Source organism: Falco rusticolus, chromosome 1 (genome assembly GCF_015220075.1).
Source record: "Falco rusticolus isolate bFalRus1 chromosome 1, bFalRus1.pri, whole genome shotgun sequence".
Lineage (NCBI taxonomy): Eukaryota > Metazoa > Chordata > Aves > Falconiformes > Falconidae > Falco > Falco rusticolus.
Window position 1 is genome coordinate 75,657,263 of NC_051187.1, and position 19,526 is coordinate 75,676,788.

The 19,526-nt window shown below is 40.1% G+C and overlaps 1 protein-coding gene across 3 annotated transcripts in view; it reads right to left on the reverse strand.

The window, feature by feature from the left end:
- JAKMIP1 (janus kinase and microtubule interacting protein 1) overlaps nucleotides 1-19,526 on the reverse strand; it is a 247,902-nt gene that overhangs the window by 22,268 nt on the left and 206,108 nt on the right. For 2 of the 3 annotated variants that reach the window (XM_037385126.1, XM_037385097.1), the window contains exon 15: nucleotides 9,660-9,784. The gene's annotated coding sequence lies outside the window, so the exon portion shown is untranslated. Of the gene's footprint in view, nucleotides 1-797; nucleotides 892-9,659; nucleotides 9,785-19,526 lie in introns of those variants that run through there. The other variant, XM_037385107.1, reaches the window with a different exon arrangement.

The window sequence follows — 19,526 nt, forward strand, 5'->3', positions numbered from 1 at the left end:
ACCCTCCTTCGAATCCTAGCCCATGTCTCTCATCTTTTGCAGAGAAGTGTCAAATAGTGTCTAAAAAAACCCTGCAAAGACAAGGGAAAAAATTCATAAATATATCGTTGTTGCCTAAAACTTTTATAAATTGTTTTTTGTGTTCAGTTTCACTTTTGTTGATAAAACTAGTCCAAAATACCTTTTCTAAAATATCTGTCTAAAAACCTGACTAGTAAAAGCTCCTAGAGGTGCAAAGACTGGGTTTTTTCCCACTCCACCAGTATTTGCATTGACAAATGGCAATGCTGACACTGTCTGCATTTTAAGGGTGGCTTTGTAGGTCACTCTTGAGCCTAACCTAGTGTCTAAAGCCCAAGAAAATTGGGTACAGCTTCTTTCTCCTCCCCAGACTCCTTGGAAAATGTTGGGGAAGTCACTTGGCCTCTCTGTGCCTTAATTGTATCCTCGTAAAAACAAGGATGTAAGAACTACTCCAATGTTTAAACACCTGCTTAACCCCTCAGTTTATCTATACCTTTAGTTAAATGTCTTTTGCTGTTGAAGTTCATGAAATTTCATTATATGCTTAAACATACACTTAAGCGGTTTTGTTGATATGGCACTGGAGTGTACAGACTATTCCCATCTTTATGGTAATATCAAAAATATTTTAAGCTATATAAGAATGTATTTTAAGCTCATGAATGAAGTCTGTATTTTCTTTCTTAAATCCCAGGCAATCATGTCTGTTCTGCCTTTGTTAAAGAATCAATGTTGTACTTGCCTGCATGTGTCCAAATTGAAGCCATTAATCTCTTCTGTTTGTCACATCCAGATTAAAGTGCTTTTGCAACCAGAGATAGTGTCGCATGCTCCCGATGTTGAAACAAAGCTCTCTCTCAGGAGACTCTAGTTATGCGTAAAGGATAGAAATCTAATGTTTTATGAAGAGTACCACAAGTAAGAAGGAAACTGTGTATTCACTCAAGCTGTGATCCTGCCTTTCTGAACAATATTTTACTATTGACTTTAACAGGAGCTATTTTATTGCTACAAAAAGCATGTAAGCAAGTATTTAATAAAACATTAACAGCAAATAACCTTTTGGTCCCAAGTTCTCACAGCTTTTTCAAGATCGTATGATTATGAGAGCAAAGACCATACATTTGCAACTGTCTGAAAAGTACTGGGTTACAAAATTATTTGTTTTATTTTTTAGCAAATAACTGCGTTTAAAGGCATTTCCTCTTTTGTGCAACATATTTAGGAGAAAGGAAATATATTTTAATCAGACAATATTTTGGTACAAAGCACTGAAAACAAGTTTGTTGTCATAAAACCTGATCTACTGAGGGGTTTGAAGGTACCTTGGTGATTTAGAAAAACATCTACAATGCAGTTAAAATGTTAAATACCCATTAATATTTTTGGCTTTGCCTAACTTAGCAAGTAATGAAGTGCAATAGGAGTAGACAGAACAGAAAGCTGGTGTTAAGGACCCAATATCCATACTGTACAACTTCTGGGGACTTGATTTTGGAATAGGTTTAATCTAGTGATGATCTAATGATGGATGGAAAGCCATCACAAGCTGGAGAGCATTTTCCAGTTTAGATTCACTTGAATTCCATTTTGCCTACTCCACTATGTTATCTATAGTGCAGCAAAGAGGGGATGAACAGGAGATTCATCTCAAAAGTGTAAACTAAACACTCAGGCCAACGCATCCAATCTGAGTTAGGGATTCGCACCAGCTAGACATCTCTGTCTGTATCTTTGTAAATTTGGCACTGCAGACGTTATTCCTCATGTTACTACTTCTGAAAATCAGCAAGGTCTACTCTAGGAAGAAGAGAATCACTAGTATATAGTGCACTGCATAAATGGTGGTACATAATATAAAACTTAGGGAGACACCAAAAGAAAGTTAAGTTTCCATCTGAAAAATATTCCATCACTATAGTTAAAAGCAAAACCTACATTGTTACAATTAATGTAAGTATATATTTCTTAGCTGAAGTTTAAATAATGATTTTCATCTCTTGCTGAACATGAAGCTCAAGAAAGCTGACAGATCGACCCATGCAGCCCAAGAGAAGTGTTACTTCACTTCTTGCATTTTTCTCTCATTGCTCACTCTGCATCTTCCCCAGATTAATTTTCTAAACAACAGCAAAAAAGATTGAGGCAAAGATGATCAAAAGCATGCCTTTGAGTATCCAGCTGGGGATGTACAGTGCACTGAACATTAGTTCTTCACCACGAGACCCCCTCTATAATCCTAGTGAATATGAATGTGCTGAATCAGTTTGTCCCTGTTACAATGTGAGTCAATAACTTCTTATAAAAACTATGAAATATAAAAGCATTGCTCATCAGCACTCACAGCATTTTTGCTTTTACCCAGGACAACTAGTTTTCTTCATCACTAGCTTTCTATTCATTTCCTCACTACAGTCTGGTACGGTATTTGCCAAGAGAGTTTTCAGTTTTATCTGGCATAGGTCAAATGACATCTACATTTAAAAAAATGGGGTCTTAAACTATATTAAATTAAAGAAAAATATTAAATATACATCTGTTGAATAAGCTATTCAATATAATCAGAGAATTTAAAGATCTTGTGTGAAGAGTTTCAATTAAAGCTTTACAAGCATTAATTAAAAATAAACCACCAAATACGCAGAATCTACTGTATGGCAATAAACACCCAAGAATCACTGCTTTCTCATTTAGATGGGTAAAATTATTTCACTTTGACTAGCAGCCATAAATAAGGAATACATCCCTCTCTTATTTGTCTGGATTAAGATTATCTCCTTTTAATTTTTTCCAGATTAGTTGCCAAGAATAATGCTGCCTGCCACTGTGTGAAATTAACACCTTTCCCATTTTGATTTCAAAGGTAAAAACAAAAAATAAAAAATCCAAAAGCAAGCAAGCTTCTGTTTCAAATGAGTAAATTTGTGTTTCATTTGTAATCCAACAGGCTGACTGATTTCATTTTTTGGCAATGTACAGTACAGCCTGTGCCCTCCCCTGGACATGTAGTACGCAGGGACACAATGTGGGAAGCATGTCCAGGAGTAATACACTGGAAGATCTCTCTGGAGGCAGAACAACAGCAAGAAGGGAACATCACAAAGCATGTTCACGCCTGAACATTAGTCACTCTGATCTGGGTAAAAAAAAAATAAATCACCTTTAGACCTCAACACCTATTCATACATGAAAGTTACAACATCACATATATTCTTTTAAGATAAAGGGACTTGCCACAGCTCCCTGCAGAAGGGCTGGTGCCATGGCTTTTCAAAAGCACTATAAAACATTTCAAAAACTGAACCAATAAAAACGTTGAAACAACTGTCATGACTTACTGATGTCAGCCTGTGCTTGCAGGGGCATGTAACAGCAGTCAGTTATTATTTCTGTTTGCATTCTGGGATATATATCTATATATATGTGTGTGTAACGCAGAACTGCCCAGGTCAGGGGGAAGCCTCTGGGTAGCCTGTGCTGTGTGATATTCTCCTAGCCAAACCCAAAGTCAAACTCAGATGTTACGTCTTACAGACCATTCTTGGTGAGAAAATCTGATCTGCTCACCCTTTCCTTCATGCATGGCAGGAACCTGACTTTTAAAGACATTTAGGTTACCATGGAAGGACCTGATTAAAATCTCTTTACCAGAGACAGTCTCTACCTAGCCAATATTTTTTCCACTCTTCACCAAGACGTAATGTCTGCCTCTTACTTTCTTCAGTAAGAGAAATCATAATTTTCTTAACCAAGCTTCAGAAGATCCTCAAAACTTTGAACTCCCTGTATTTCTAACCCACATAAGTCTTTACATAATAATTTTCTTAAATCCTCAAAGCAAACTTTGCCATAGCTGGGTACTTTTATTGTGCCCTTACTGACAGTTTTTCCATGTTACAGTGAATAAAGTCAGGTCTTAATCAGGTCATCTGAGGTTGCTCTTTATCTCCCTGCTGTGGTAATCTCCTTATCAATCTGTATCAAATCAAAATATCTCAGTGTTGACTAGGGCAGGAGGTTTGATTCTCAAAACTGCAACCACACACTCTCAGCTCTCACTTTGCTTACAATTAATCCTAGCTCCAGCTCCATCTGCTGTCACTTGGAGCTTGCCTTTAATGAGGCACTGGAACTGTTCACCCAGATACCTGACACCTTAGTGAGGAATCACAAACAGATGCTTCAGTAAAAAAAAAAAAAAAAAAAAAAATGTTGCACTAAACTACTTTGTGTATTTCTTCTTAATGTGCTACTGACCCTTGACAGGTTCTTTGCCATAAAAGTGTCTCCTTGGTAGAACATGCCTATATTTAAATTAATGATGCTTTTGCAACAAAGACAATAGCATGGATTCGCACAGAGATGCTCTGAGGATAATCATCAGCACTAACTTCCACATGAAGAGTACAACTGCTGCCTTACAAGAGCTGGCAACAGGCTGTTGCTTTTCAGAGCAAGACTGAGCTTCAAATCACAGGACTTCTCCCCTACAACTGCACTGGACACTTGTCTTCTCAGAAACTAAGCCAGAAACACCAGCAGTGTGAACACTGATTTGGAATGCACACAGAGAGCATGAGTTTTCTAAGACAGTCTGGAAAGAGAAATATACTAATTGCAAAATGTTAATTTCCTACAGCCTTTTTAGCAATACATCTCACTAGCCAATGTTTTCTGATACAATATCGGAACAAACTAGTAAATGTAAACTAATTCTTTGTCTGGAAAGGAGTTTTACTCGATTGTAGCAGCAGAGATTGCAGTACTTTGCGTACAATGTAATATGTATATGTAATATGGAGTACATGAAACGAGATGCAGGGGAGAAATACCTAGTTTTATTTTACTCTAGAAGACTTAGGTTACACAGGAGTGTCAGACCACTTGTAAGTAATACAGGTCTTCTTAAATACTTCCCATGTAAAGTCTTTATTCTCTACTTGTCATTTTTTAGAAATGTGTAAAATATATTTTTGGCAACATATTCCAAGGCTTCCCTGCTCTAGGTGTTGGCATCTGGACTCCTGCTGTAAAGATCTCACTGAAGTTCATAAATTGTTTATAAATTAAATCAGCTCTTTCATGCTAAAAATTATTATGGCCTCAAGTCTATGATCTCAGTCTTTTAGCGAACTTAAAGTGTTAAATCACACTGCAAAAAGTTCTCCCTTTCCTATGGGAGAGATTACAATAATATCCTGGACTTTAACAATTATCCTCGACATAAAAATTCTTGTATTTAACAGCCCTTGAGAGAATCTTACCCCCTTCACAGAACCTCTGCAAAGGAGCAATTTCGATGGGTGAGAATTTCACAAGACAGAAAAAAAGTGATGTTGCTTGTATTTTTAAATGACAGCTCCTAGCTCAGTGGCATGGAGTGCTGGAGGAGCCCCCTGGAGCAGAGATCAGGGCCAAAGGGAGGAGATAAACTGATTTGTCATATGGCTGCATGGTTTATGGCATTTTCGTATTCTTTATCATACTTCTATCACCTGCACATCTATAGGTAGGAAGACAGAGAAAGAAACCTGCAACAGGAGAAGGCATGCTACTGAATTTCTAAGGGCAGATGCAGGGCATCGACATGAGAAATAAAGGGTCAAAGGAGCATTTATCACAGACAATCGAATAGTGACAGATGATAAAGACATCTGGGAAGAAGGACATACAGGCAAAGCAGCATGGATGAGGATTTTATGGAATTTTTGAATACCATTCAGGGTGAACCTTAAGTAACTCAGAGAAATAAACCTAATCTTGGTGTACTTACAGTAGTAACTGCAAATGAGGCTGTTAAAGAGCTGGCCTAACAGACTCAGAGGCTGCCTTGGCGTTCAGAGCCAGGAAGGAGCATGGAGAAGGCTAAGCAGGCATAGTGCTACCAAGAGCAAACTGACTTGGTCTCACTCCCTTGCTTATGACAACTAAATTGATGTCTGCTAGGGGCTCACTGGGGGAAGAACCACCAGTCCCAGGAGAAGCTAATGTATGTTTGAAAAGGCACGTCAGATGTTGTGTGCTGGGAATCAACCTCGGTGTGCCAGCAAAGCCCCTGAGCACCAACTGGCTAAGAGACACTGCTAAGCCCCCAGGAGAGTTTCAGAAAAACTGCCATGAAAATACATACGCAATATCAAGTACTATTAGCTTGTTTCATGCTTTTTCCCACAACATGCCAGAATTCCGGAATTTTCCAGAATAAACACCATTTGTTTTTTATTGTCTTCCATCGCTTCTAAAAAGTGAAGCAAGCATGACAGCATGAGAGGAATCCAGGGAGCAGCACACCCATCTCTATCAAATTACGCAGTTCAGTGGTTGCTCCACATTAAACATTGATAGAATAAATAATGTCTTTCAACAAAGACTTGGTTACCTTGGTACTTGCTGAACTCATGACAGACTTGCAATTCCTCATCTGGATATAACCGTGGCAGAAAACAAAACCAGGTAAAAGTTGGTGTGAAAGGCACACATTTAAATGATTTAATATAGGATAGATGCTTGCCTTTGGTGGTCATGAAGTCTTAGGTGGATATTAAAGGGTGATCTATGTCTCATAGCATCTACTTTATCATGATTTGGTTAGATGGACTGAAATGGCAAGTTGATGTTCTGTCAGACTTGGAGACAAGCAGCATAAAAGCCTCCCTGACCCTAGCACAGCTGCAGTATTCAGATGGCTGACTAGATATTGTCCTATTAAACTCTTCTAATACCTGGTTCCAAATGCCTCTTCAGTTTCACACCCACCAATGACTGCAGAAAGGCAGCCAGAGACAGTACTATATATGTAAAAATTTAAAGCCCAGGCTAACTATATCAGGCCAAATCCTTACAGTCATTACTCTTCTTCCTCTCCCTGCATGCATATTTAGGTAACTGGCTTGCTTAAGCATCTTTCAATAATTAAGCATCTTTGGCATGCAGGGAAATCTCATGCTATTTTCCAGCAAAAGGTTTATCTCCAGGCTTTCATAGGAACCTGCTGGCATGGTCTTCCTGTGCCTGTGTAATAGAAAGCTGAAGGAATGCCTCTGACCTCACCCAGTGTTTCTTGCATAAATGAAGTGGCACATGCTCCTGCCAGGTCCCCTCTGCTTGGGGCTGTGTAGATATACCCAAATTCTCTTTTAAGTCAGTGCCTACACCTTCAGTTCATTCAGTTCAATTTGGGCCATTTGGATTCAATTTAAGCTTTGCATGGCAAGGTGCAACTTAATCGTCAGGAAGCAATGGATTTTGAGGGGACTGCTAGACGAATCAGCTCTTAGTGCAATGCTGAGCAAGGGCTTCAGCCATGAAACTACAATTTGGGCTTGCAAAAAATTCTCCTGCATAGCACAGTATAAACACTGACCAAAAAAGCCAGATGCAAACATATGGCAACCATGAACTATAATAGTTCTTCAACTACTGTCTTTGTATGATGAAACACAATTTAAACAACCTAAAGAGCTGCTCCTAAATGTGTGTATATACAGATATCTTTCTTAAACCACAAGCTACAGAAGTTATTGTGTTATGGAAATTGTTCTTAATAAAGAAAATGGAGTTACTATTGTCTTTAATAAGGCAGGATCAAGCCCTTGATAAGAGGGTAGAAACAACATCCCTTTGAAAGTTCATGAGTAATTTCAGATAATATATTCACAAATCCAAATGAAAGGATGACTAGGAGTGATGATGTTACATGCGTCAGGACTATGTTTAAAGAACTGGAAGGGGCAGTAAAGACATATATTTAAAATTAATTATGCATAGGAAGATGTGGAAGAATTGCAAAGCGTACATAATTTCAAACTACAAACAATAGTGGCAGAATATGCTGTGTACCTTTAATATTGCATCTATGCCAAAGTAGTATAAAGAAGAAAATGCACTAAATTTATATATTGATAATTGAATGCATTTTCAATAGTTACTTAGAAAGTCATTTCAGTTTTCATAAGAAATAAAGGGGCAAGCGATCCTGAATCAGTCAGCACATACGTGCTGGATAAAATGAGTATACAGTTAGCCTCAGATGAGCTGCAGCAAGTACTGTCTCCTGCCCAGCTAGTTGTCAGGAGCTATGAGAAATGGTGAACAGTATTGTAGGGTCTCTGGAGGGAGTGAAATGGGGAAGGGGCATCATGGGGCAGACAGAGGAAATGTTGAATTTACTGTGAAAGTGAAGAAATTCTCTGTTTGTGATAGGGGAAGATGGAGCAGCAGGTAGGAAAGAAATACGCAGACCCTCCTAATGAATCCAATAGCATGTGTCCCCATTAACAGTAATTTAAGCATTCAGGCAAACAAAGGATCAAGGTATGAACTATGAACTTTTATTTTTGTAGAAAAGTATCTCTTTCAAGCCTACACAGGTTTACAGTAACTATATCAACATAACTTACTGTATGTATTGATGAATATAGGATTCCTGCAATTTCCAGGTAATCAGCCTGGCACTTTTCACAAGCATTAAATCTATTTAGAATCATAGAATCATTTAGGTTGAAAGAGATCTTTAAGGTCATTAAGTTGAACCAATAATCAAGCACTACCAAATCCATCACTAAACCATGTCCCTAAGCACCACATCTACACATCTTTTAAATACCTCCAAGGATGGTGATTCAACCACTTCCCTGGGCAATGCTTGATAACCCTTTCAGTGAAGAATTTTTTCCTAATATCCAACGTAAACCTCCCCTGGCACAACTTGGGGCCGTTTCCGCTTCTCCTGTCAGTTGTTAACTGTGAGAAGAGACCGAGCCCCACCTGCCTACAACCTCCTTTCAGGTAGTTGTAGAGAGTGATGATGTCTCCTCTGAGTCTCCTTTTCTCCAGGCTATTTAATGCAAATAAATCAATTTCCCATTAAAATTACATGTCGGCCTTTAATTGGTCAACTCTTCCTTCCTGATAAAAGAAGATCCAGTGCTTAGTGCTTAGTGCACTGCCCTTGGATTTAGACTAGACTTTGATACTCTGGTTTGCTACAGACTATACATGACCTTGGATTTAATCTCTCTGTACCTCAGTAAAAGATAGAGCTGCTGTATTTTAAAGGCATGGTGAAAGGGGAGCTAGTTTTAAGAGGGTGGAGAACTTGAACGTGATTGAAGCAAGCATTACACAGTTCATGAGAGGCAGGTAAATAGTTGACACAAATTGGATGACTCAGCAACAGTGTACAACCTGTGATGGACCAGAACCAATGAAGAATGAGAAACCTAGCCTTCTCGTGTGGATAGGAAATATAATTAGACTTGGTATATCAGCTGAAAATAATTATACTGACCTATTTTAAATAGTTTTAAAACTATCATGATGACATATATTTTTACTTAGTTTGCTTGGCTTAGTGGTTTGGGTTTTTTTGTAAGGCAACAGAATAGATTATATGTCAGTGACCATTGTGCAAAAAAATGTCAGATCTGTGTTTGTCATCAGAAATGGTTATATTGATTTTATTGAGTGTTTCAAGATCGATGTGGTGTATTTGAAAATTAACACTCCTAAAAATTAGCATACCAGGTTTTCTCTATCTAAATGAAACTATACAAAAAACTAGCATCAAAATTACATAAAACTTATTTAATGTCTTTTGAGATAAAACAGTAAGTGTTCATTTGCATTGAACCTACCTTGTATTCTGCAGTGAAAGTCATATTGCAACAACCTAATTCATCACCATCTCTCCAAACCAACCATCAGGCTGTTTCTCTCCACAGTTTAATAATATAGTCCAAATCAACTGGCAAAATCATCCCTGCAGAGAAAACAAAAAATACATACAGCAAGAACACTATTTTCATTAGCTTTTCAGATCACTGACATAGCATAAATGCAGGCACTGGTGCTTTTATCTTTTTTAGTGAGTAAAGTCAATATAACAGGGTCCCCAGTTCAGCACATTTCATCTGAGTTCTTACTATTAAGTCAATTGTTAACCCCCTGGCCAATACAGCATTCAAGTTACAATGCAATTTCAGCACATGCCTTAAATGCTTTGCTTCAACAGGGACACAGCTTTCCAGTATCAACACTTCCTTGTCAATACTCTGAATTTCCCTATTAATTCTATATTTTGACTAGTAGCAAAACATTAAGTTACTCATGTCAGTTGCTATCTTCTGCATTAGCTAGGCAGTCTAATAAAATTTTCATTAAAATACATTAAAATAAACCAAAATCACATGTTGTAGTAAAATTAATTTAATGAAAGGGGACTTTAATAGGTAAAATAGTGAATGAAAAGAAGCAGGTGTAATAGTATAGCATGGGAAAAAAAAATCTGAAAAAATAACTGCTAAATTCTCAAGGAAGAAATCTGAGAAAACCCACATTTCAACCAGAAAAGGCTGACTGTCTGACTTAATATTCAACAGCAGAATGAGTATTTGGGCATTCTGTGGTAGAAATATGTGTTAAAGACATAAAGACTTGAGCTTTAAAAGTTTTTCCAGAGTGGGTAGTAACTGAAACAGGAAGAGGAAGCATGATGTTAGTTGTGCATAGACAGCTTTAAAGAGTTGGCAAGAAGAGACTCTGGTCTATAGTAACCTGAGACAATAATTTTGAAGCTGAGGATTGCCAGAGTGCAAAATACTTTGGAGTTGTACAGAGGAGACAGAGCATGACAAATGTCAAATAATTCAAATGGATGCACTTATCTGGAATAGAAAAGAAATGGTATTTATTTCCTAACTTAGTCTACCTTCCCACTACCTATCATTGCCTAATTTATCTTACAAGCTCTGCTAAGGAACACACCTTGCAATATTAGCCATTATTCCAAAAGTTTTGTCTCTGGAATTGGCCCAGTGGCTACTTTCTCTTACTCAGAAAGAAAGAAAGAATAATAAGATCCCATTTACATCAAAGCCTTCTGTTTTGGAGAAGAAAGGTTTTCTGACTTTTCAAAAAATGTTTACTCTATATATGGTCTGAAATGGCTTTGGAAATCTGAGTCCAAAAGTTACAAAAAAAGTTAGCAGTAAACAAAGCTGCTGTTTGCCAGATAGATTCTTGTGCAGATCTTACACTCCAGAGTGAAGACTGATTCTTGGGTAAAAGTACATCTAAGTGGAGAGAGAAGCCAGGAATGACAAGAGCCACGGTGCAGTAATTGGTAACAGGTTCATAACGAAGTGGTTCTTAAGATGTAATTAAGTGGTGGACCTTCTTTCCATGGCATACTGCAAATACAAAAACGTTCATGCAGGTTTGAGACAGACCTGACAATCCAGTAGAAGAAAAATCCATCAGGTTCACTGAATGATTAGAAACCAGCTCTGCTTCAGGATGTCCTTGAGCAGCAAGTGATGAAAGCCTTCGAGTATGAGTTTGCCCTCTTCTCTTCCCCAGGGTATCTGCTTGCAGCTGCTGGTTCATGGGTTTTTATGGATCTTTCTTTTCTGTCCGCAAGCATGCTTCTATCCTTCTACCCACAAGCAAGTTTCCATTCTCTAAGCATGAGAAGCACCACTTTGCTATTTGCCTTCACTAGTTGTGTTCTAGAACATGCCTGCAGAATACATGAGGGTGCAGTCTTGCAAGTAAGAATAAAGTCAATTTTTAGGAAACTATGCCTAACATAACTGCACCCCTACTTTGACTGCTGTAACTTAATTGTTCCAGCGACCCCCCCCCCCCCCCCCGCCCCCGCCAGTGCCAGCGTGTGTGAGGGTGCCACACAGGTGCAGCTTGCACAGCCCCTGCGCTGCCACAACTCTGCGCAGCGAAGCCCCTCTTGCCAGCAGTAGCCGCTCTCGTCTCATAACAAAAGGGTCTGGAAAAGGCTTCAAGGCATAAAATAAATTCTTAATGATGCTTCCCGCTTTAATTACTCATTAAGGGTGTAGATATTAGCCAGATCCAACTGTCACACACCACCAGGATTGAAAAAAACACAGTCTGTCTGGATAAAACCTTAAAGAGCACAAAGAGAGCTCTAAGGGCTCTGGCAAAGGAAGGAAATTTCAGCTGGCTGTTTAATTTATGTTTAATTTAATTCTGTGTTAGCTAACCAGATACTACTTCTGTCTCATTTAAATCTACTTTCAGAGAAAGAGAAAAAAAGATCCACAAGTGCAACTGAAGTGACACAGCACTAACAAACGTCAGCTCGCTCCATGGGAAACAAGGGATTGCATTTGTCACAGCTAATTTATGAAAAGGCTATCAGCTGAAAACGTATGTTGTCACGTGGTTTCCTCACCAACCAGGTAAGTAAACAAAATGAATGGGAATTCCTGCCTAGACAACATCTGTTTCTTCATTCTGACCCACTGCCTCTCCCCTCCCCAAGCAGTCCCTCAGGACCTGGGCTCCAGGCAGCCAGGCACGTGTGCTTCCCCATCTGGGCCAACCCACCAGAACATTTCTAATCCTGACTGTGTGCTGTAGAGGTACAAAGGCCTCCAGCATGGTGAGACCGAATTTCACATCAGAAATAAATGTGTTAACTGTCTCAGCCATGAGTTCTTGAAACTTTGGCGAACAGGAGACTCCACACATCCACTTTTTTTCCTGTTTTAAAGAATAGCTTAATGCATCATATGACATTTGCTTCTTAAAGTGTACCCTGAATAAATCTAATAATTTTTTTCCTCCCTTTATACTCACTACATGAGCAACCTACACACAAGGAAATCCAGAATATTTCTGGTGCTTTGCTCCCTCAACAAACTGAAAATACCCCATGGAAACATCAATGTGGAGAAAGACAAGTAATTCCAGTACTTCAAGTATTTGTTTCTGATATGGGTCATTCAGCAGCATAAAACCCCCTCCATCACTGGAGGAAGCTGTTTGTATCCTCACCACAAATCATGATGTTTCTGGCTTTAACTATGCTTTATTGAAGAATTAAATATGTGCTAAGAAACAAGAATATACACAGAGTTATAAAACCTAATCAACAGAATTGAGAAACAGGGATTCAGGTTCAAATCTTTGTCCTGCCTGATACATGTTGGTCTATTTTCCTTTTAGCCCTTCTGCCTCAACACAACTTCATCTCTTCTTCTACCAGCCTCTGCTTCTGTTCCTGGATGGACTCTTGTTTCCACCAGCTGTAGGGTCCTGTACTGTGCAACCCCGTGCACCAGCAGAGGCTGGGGCTGACCTGCTGGAAGGCAGCTCTGAGGAGAAGAACCTGGGAGTCCTGGTGGGCAGTGAGTTGCCCATGAGCCAACAGTGTGCCCTGGTGGCCAGGAAGGCCAGTGGCATCCTGGGGTGCATTAGGAGGAGCGTGGCCTGTGGGTCAAGGGAGCTGATCCTCCCCCTCTGCTCCGCCCTGGTGAGGCCACGTCTGGAGTGCTGTGTCCAGTGCTGGGCTCCCCAGTTCAAGAGGGACAGGGAACTACTGGAGAGGGTCCAGCAGAGGCTATGAAGATGATGAGGGGACTGGAGCATCTCCCTGATGAGGGAAGGCTGAGGGAGCTGGGGCTGTTTAGCCTGGAGGAGAGAAGACCAAGAGGGGATCTTATCAATGTCTACAAATACCTTAAGGGCGAGTGTCAGGAGGCTGGGGCCAGGCTCTTTTCAGTGGTGCCCAGGGACAGGGCAAGGGGCAACAGGACAAACTGCAGCACAGGAGGTTCCATCCAAGTATAAGGAAGGACTTCTTTACTTTGGGGGTGACAGAGCACTGGGACAGGCTGCCCAGAGAGGCTGTGGAGTCTCCTTCTCTGGAGACGGTCAAAACCTGCCTGGACATGATCCTGTGCAAGCTGCTGTAGGAGAACCTACTTTAGCAGGGGACTGGATTAGACAATCTCCAGAGGTCCCTTCCAACCCTGACCAATCTGTGATTCTGTGATTTCTTCTCTTACATAATTTTCCTGTCCCTCCTCACCTCCTTTAAAGGGAGAATGAAAGAAAGACTTTCAGCCAACTCAGCCTACTAGGCTTAAATCCTTAGTAATTTCACTGTGGCTTGTGGACATCATAAATAATGAGACTCCATGTCACCAGGAACCTGACCAACACTTTTTCATCATCTCTTGTCACTGGGAGAGTTTAGGAGCACTCCTGAAGGAGACGGACAGCCAAGCCAGCCTGGAATTAAAGCTAAATCCTTCATTTCCAGCCCCAAGAAATCTCAAAACTTCTCAACAGAGAGAACTTCTGGTTTCACTCTACCGGCAAAACCTTGTGTCTGGGGAGCTGGCAGGTGAGATCTGGTTGGATCCCCCTTCTCACGCTGGAGGCACACCAGATAGAGTCTGTGAAAGAGCTGAGTGCCTTCTTACCAGCTGCCTATTACTCTGTTCACTGGTGCAGATTGTTAAAGGTCAGAACAAGGAAAAAATGGCCTTTTCTGGAAGTTAGGAATTGTGCTTGTCTTTTGGATTGCACATCCCAAACATGACTGTTATGGCCTGGACTCACTGTAAATCCACCATGGAAGCAGTCAGGGTTTGCTCTTTCTCAGGTTACTTGCTTCCAACAAGTAGCAAGGAGAATGGAAAAAAAACACTTAAGCACTGAAATCCAAAATTCATAACTTACTGATGAAATGTTTGATTGCCGAGGCACTGAAATCCTCTGCGAATCAGTCCCTAACTGAACTTCAGCTGAATCGGTGTAAGATGCCACTGAAATAGGAGTGTAATCATCCTTCACAGACTTTTTTAGATCATGAAAGTATTTGCAAGCTAGAGGTCTCAATTTACAGCTGTTTGATAAATATGAAAATTAAAAACCAACTCCAGGTGCAAAATGCTAAGGAGCAATTGCTGCAAAAATCACAGCTCTGCTGCTCAATTAGCACATTTGGAAGCTATCCATGTTCTCATGGATCTCATGTAAGGGTGGCAACTTTTTGCTGATAGAGCAAACGATTATTGGTGGCAGCAACAAAAGGCTGCTTTAACTCTGAACCATTCCGTGGATGAAATTACAGCTGAGCTGCCTGGGCACACCTGCAACAGCAGCACCCACTGGGGATGCTGGGCACGGTATGGCAAAACTCAAACTCACTGCTGAAAAAGCCCAGCACCTCACACCAAAGCAAGAGAGAGACAAGCAGTATCTAAGCTCTACTAGTAAGAAGAGGATGAAGGAGGTGTGGCCCTAAAACACCAGGCACTGCGCCATATCCTTCTCTGAATTTTTGCCCCTTTCCTTGGCTTCATGCGGTCATGCAATAATCCATTTCTGCAGGACTACATCACATGTGTTTGCCAAAGAAAAAGAATTCTAAGCTTGTTTTTCATAAAGAAAATAAGGTTGTTGTCTTAAACTACAACCAGGAAACCAGCAATTCCTACTGCCTTTATGCATAGGGATATCAGGAAGAAATTTCAGTGCTTTTTCAAAGGTTTTAAACACCAGCACTTCCAAAATAATTATGACGCTGAGGACAGAATTGCTTTTCAAATAAAAGTGTTCCAAGAACAAAGCACCAGTGCCTATGTGCTTATTGTACTTGAGTACCTCATGTCATTTTGGGCAACAGGAATTCATGCTGAAATGACTGTGCCTGGTGAGGGTGCAGACCTCACTGCCCAGCCAGAATGCCAGTGGAGCAGCTCTGATGCATTCCCTCCGATACACAAGTCTTCTTGAAAGCTGATCAAAGGGCACAGGCTGCCTCAGACAAAAACCCCACAAACTGGAAAAAAACTCCTAAGAATGCGCAAGATTCAGTAGTCCCAGGACAGTGGCAAAAAAGCAAAATTAACCAGTGTTATCTCATTGTACTAAGAAAATAGTTTCTCTTTCGTTACCCGAGATGACATTACAATTATAATGATTCTTTTAATGTTTAGAATACTTTACTGTTCTAGAGGTGGAATCCTGAGATAGAACTTGCTTAATTTATGGCAGATTGCATGACTCGGGTCCCATGGTAGCAGCGAGCCAACACCTGCAGATCTTTACTCCTCCAGCATCCTCAGGCCCAGACGAACAATGACTATTCTGGTATTCTTACAGCTATCTTGCTTTCTGCGCCCTCAAGCAAAGTTTATTTTGTTTTAGTACATTAACTAGCACCTGTCTATAGAGAACAATGGGGATCTTTCCCCTCCTTTATTGATTACTGAGGGGGGTTGCGGGGAGAGGATATTCAACCCCCATCCCATCCCACCCAGGAATTAAGACTTCTTAGAGGGTCTGAAAAAAAAGAAAGATGAACAACATGTTTGTTAGATGTAATAATGTATGCCCATATGGAAGGAATAGCTAAACTGTCCTTTTCCATAAAAGAAACTGAACAGATTGCCTAGAACTAGGCAGCTCCCATTCCCTTTGCTGAGGGAAGCAAATGCCATCCAGATGGAAATTATCAAATGGATCAAACAGCTACATTTCATTCCCAAATGATCTTTGTTCTACTTATTGCTCATTACACCAGGAAAACTCTTTCTGATTTTTTTTTTTGAGTGCAGTCAAGAGGATATTATTTATTGTATGCTCGCTCAAAATATTCTGTATCAAAGGTTTCCCTGATTGATCGTGTCACACAAAAAGGGGGAGAAGAAAAGTGTCCTTCCTAAAGGGAACATTAATTTAACGTCTCTGGAATGTGTTAATTCCCATTCAACCCAACACGTGACTGAGGCTGTCCCTGTAGTGTGGCAGTTAGCTCCACAGCCACTTCCTGAAGCCCAGGGTGATGAAAAACCTTTTCAGCAGCACTATCACTTGCCAGGTGTTACCAAAGTAAATATTACCAAGTCCCAGAAAAAACACCTTGAGGTTCTTTAGCTGCTTTTATCTATACTGCCCCATGGGTAGGTATTTCAATTGGAAATCTGCACTGAAAAAACCCAGAATTTAAAAATCACAAAAAATCCTCATCTTTAGCCCTATATGATTATATATGACATGTATAATCAAATTCAATAATTTAGGGGACATTTTCAGACATAAGAGGAGTTAGTTACCAACTAAAATGGAAAGGCAATGAAATCTGGATATCTAATTCCTTCTTACAACTTTGAAAAACCTCCATAATGTTTCACATGGTAAATATCCTATTTGTTTAAACATATCTACCTAGAAATTTCTGATTATGTTTATGGATGTTTATCTCTTATCCTACTGAGTTATATAAGCTCTGACTATATATTTTGTTATAATGTGATTTTCTTTTAGTCTGAAAACCTCCAGCAGCAAAGGTACAGTCTTTTACAAGGACATAAACCTGTTAACAGCTGTGGCTGAGTGACAGGATTAGATCAAGAGCATCTAATCTAACTGGGCCACGTAACACTACCTTTTACTTCACATTAAACATTGAACATGAGTTCAACTTGTGTCACGGGTTTATCAGGTGGGCTTATAAATTAGGCAATAAATTAGAAGTTGATTTTTTAATGGTGTGGTCATTAACAGATGACACTGAGTTCAGTTGCAGCAATCCAAAAATACCAAGGATCCCATGGCTTCACGTGCAGAAGGCAGCAGTGCAGCTCCCAGGGCCTGAAGTCCATATGACTGATGTTTTATTTTCTTTGAGTGTCGATGGATAGGTATCAGCTTTGCAATGGCTGGGGATGTAATGGCTGTGCTGCCAAGGGAAAACACTCCAGGTGCACTGACTGTGGGAGCAGTATAAACTCTCTGCCCAGGGAGGGGAGACCCCTATGTAAAGGAGTCCCAATGTAAAACACACAGATGGAAATGCAGTTCCTTCCACCGAAAATCAGGGAGGATATTGGCAAGCAGATTCAGACATTTTGTACAACATTGTGACTTGGCAATTAGTCCCTAAACAATCGTTCTGGAGCAGGAAGGAGCCCCCAGTGTTAATCTTCCAGAGTATCCAGGTGAGATGTGCAAAACAATATATCACTACGATCTCTGTTCAACTCAGAGCTCAAAAGTGGTAATTCATAATAGGACATTTCAGATAAGTCTTATAGACAAGACAACCTCTTCCAAGGAAAAAGCTAGGCTCGGAAATAAAATATGAATATTTTTACATTCAAAAAGGGTCAGATTTATCCACAACAGAAGTTATTACTCCTAATAATACTGCTAAGGCAATTGTCTTATTCATATCTCATTTGTCTATAAAAGGCTTAATTTACAACGTACCCCAGTACTGCAGAAGTACGTTTGTTTCAAAATAGGAGTGTTTATTTTCATGTTAGAGTTTAGATTTTTTTTTTCCCAAGGACTCCTATTAAACTGAGGCAGAGCCGCCTTCTCAAAATAGTTTATTAAAGTGAAAGATGTGTCCTCACAATCACATTTTCTGTCCCCAGCATCCTGTTTGCCACTCTAAAGAGCAGTGCTCATTCTTAAGCAGGCATGTCATCTTCTGGAGACTTGCAGGAATTTGAACGATTACTTTCAATTTAGGAGCAGCAGAAACTACTTCCCCTCCTTTACACTCTGTAAAGCTCCCAAGTAAGCATACCAACAAGGATTTGTTTTAATATCACCTTACTTAGGACACAGAAATTAAGAAGAACACCACAAAAGAGGTCAGAAGCCCTCTGAAGGAAACACACGTGCTTATGTGACTTCCCAGGAGAATGGCAGCACTGCAGGTACTAATCCAGGGAAGAAAACTCTCCACAGCTCGGGCTGAAACCATGTGTTTGAATACACTGTTTTATAAGTTGTTGCCCTCTCTTCTGCACTGTCCTCATTTACACTGTTCAAAAGGAAGCATGTGCAGCTGAGGAGAAGCACACATTTCACAGACACAGAACTGTGAATCCGGCTTATTTTTATGCAAAAGCTCCCAAGTATTAGCACTAGACCTGGCATATGCTCAATGCCTCACTCGATGAATGGTGTCTCTGATCTCCTGGGGCCTCAGGAGAATTTGTCAGGTCAACAAGCCTGCAGATATACATACATGCTTTATTTCCCATTTAATATACTTACAAACTGGTACCTCAGTATCTTACAGTGAATCCAGAGTTGGTGACTATAAATTAAGACAAAACTATATAGTTAATCCAAGGTATAAGTACCAAGAATTAAGTCCTCAGGCAGAACATTAAAAAAAAAGCTAGAACAACACAAAAGAGAGGTTCCCAAGTGTTAATGTCCATTGTCTCTTACAAGAAAGCTAGTCCAGTGTTCAAAGCAGTCACCTAGGATACAGGAGGAAGATTTCAAGTCTTTGTCCTGCAAGGCACTACCGAATTGCCACAACCAAATTCCATATGACCTTGGTCACAGTACCTTAGGTGGGAATCACCCTCCCTTTCTTCTGCAGTGTAGAGCTGACATCTGAGGCAGTCCCTCTCCACTCATCTTCATAGTCTGAGTTGAAAAAGGCACCCCTAGAATGCAGATCATCTTGCCTATTTTAGATATACATTAAGATGAGATGGATCCTGTCCTATAGATCAAGTGCTGATTTCTCTTCATGATTGTCAGGGACCCCAGGACACTAATTCAGACATACATGTTTCAAGGAATCACGCTCCCTACAGCATGAATTAAGTTTTGCTCCTAAACACGTGATAACAAGCTCCCTGCCTGGCAGCCAGACATCTGACAGTCACTGCTGTGAGGGTCTGCAAAGCTGGCTG